The following is a 2,195-nucleotide window of genomic DNA, read 5'->3' on the forward strand; positions in this document are numbered from 1 at the left end:
GCTGTCTGCGCGCGCCCGCGTGCTCGCCTCCGTCCGCGCCCTTCAGCTCGCCTCTGCCCGCCGCCCCCTTCAGCTCGCCTCCGCCCGCGTCCTGTCGCGTCCCAACCGCGCCGGGAGACCGCCTCTGCCTGCCGCGCTTGCCTTTGCTCACGCCCTGCAGCTGGCCTCCCCCCTCGTCATGCCGCGGTGAGCGCGAGCCTGCACCTGTGGCCGCGAGCAGGCTGAGCTTCCGAATCTCTGACGGTTTTTGGATCGCGTGTTTGATTTGAATCTCTGACGGAAATCCTGCAATCGTGTCCTTGTCAAACTCCTGCTCCCGTGTCCTTCTCAAACAAAGAAACCGTCCCGACCCGGATTGGAGTTCGATGCTATAAATTGAATTGTTCTCTGCCAGAATCCTGAACCAGGCCAACACCACCAGCGAGCAGTGCACCGTTGAATTGTTCTCTGCCGGAATCGTGAACCAGGCCAGCGCCACCAGCGAGCAGTGCACCGTCGCTTGGGGTATGATACAGATAATTCTTCCCTTGCTTCTCCTGTTTCCTAATAGCTGCTCAATCTGTTTTTGATCATGCTGTGAATATTGGTGTGTTTATGTGCCCTTGCTAGAAGTCTTAGCAAGTTTCTTAGCCTGATTATTAGGGGTTTCATTGATTGAACTATTGGAGAAATTTGTATGCTATTTGATGATGCCTGTTTTTGGTTGTCGCTCTATTACAGTGTAGTAATCTATAATTTTGTTGGTTCGTGTTGCTGTGTTACTACCTCTGATCCCTAATTTGAGCAAAACTGCAATGCTTATTTGGGCCTGAGCTGATGCATTTGTGAACTTACTATCCTGCACTATTTTATGACAACAATTTGATTGTGCTTTGGATGATTTTTTGCTTGATAATGATAGGTAAAGATTTGCCAGTCGTAACACCATGCTCAGCATCATGTCGCCTTTGAGTGCGCCGGAGGAACAGGCACCGAGTTCTCCTTTGAGTACGCCGGACGAACCAGCACCATGTTCGCCGGAATTCTTGGTCCAGAGAAGCACTGTGAGTCCAACGGTGGCTACAACAGAGGTATGTGATGCCTCTACCTCCCTCAAAAACAACCCTGTTGTTGCCCCTTCCCTCAAGCTTTTGTGTGTTCAGAAATTGCTGAACTTGTGGTGTACACTAGAGATCATGGGCTGAGACAATACAATAGAAATCATGTCGAGGCTGGAAAGTTTGCTGAACTTGTGGTGCCTGTTGAGGGAGTCCTGAATTAAGGGGTTCTCGGGCGTCCGGCCTGTTAGCCATGGGCCGGACTGATGGGCTGCGAGGATACGAAGACCGAAGACTACACCCGTGTCCGGATGGGACTCTCCTTGACGTGGAAGGCAAGCTTGGCGGCCGAATATGTAGATTCCTTTCTTTGTAACCGACCTTGTGTAACCCTACATCCTCCCGGTGTCTATATAAACCGGAGGACTTAGTCCGGAAATAGAGATATTCATTACCATAGTCATACAGGCTAGACTTCTAGGGTTTAGCCATTACGATCTTGTGGTGGATCAACTCTTGTAATACTCATATTCATCAAGATCAATCAAGCAGAAAGTAGGGTATTACCTCGATAGAGAGGGCCCGAACCTGGGTAAACATCGTGTCCCCTGTCTCCTGTTACCATTGACCTTAGACGCACAGTTCGGGACCCCCTACCCGAGATCCGCCGGTTTTGACACCGACATTGGTGCTTTCATTGAGAGTTTCACTGTGCCGTCGACGAAAGGTTTGATGGCCCCTTCAATCGTCAACAACAATGCTGTCCGAGGGGAAACCTTCCTCCCCGGACAGATCTTCGTGTTCGGCGGCTTCGCACTGCGGGCCAACTCGCTTGGCCACCTGGAGCAGATCGACAGCTACGCCCCTAGCCATCAGGTCAGATTTGGGAGCTTAAATTACGTCGCAGACATCCGTGGAGATTTGATCTTCGCCGGATTCGAGACCGCGGCGACCGCTCCTAGTCACCCCGATGAACATGACCTAAATCTGTCATCGGGCCGCATCCAGGAGATTACTCGCGTAACTGCTCTGGCCGTACAGCCGGAGCATATTGTACCGTCCAAGGACGGGAGGCTCAACCCCACCACGGAGACCGCAGATTCCACGGCGTTGGAGTCGAACATAGACATACAGTCACACGACGTCTTTGTCACCGGA

This window comes from Triticum aestivum, chromosome 7D, assembly GCF_018294505.1.
Source record: "Triticum aestivum cultivar Chinese Spring chromosome 7D, IWGSC CS RefSeq v2.1, whole genome shotgun sequence".
NCBI classification, from domain to species: Eukaryota; Viridiplantae; Streptophyta; class Magnoliopsida; order Poales; family Poaceae; genus Triticum; species Triticum aestivum.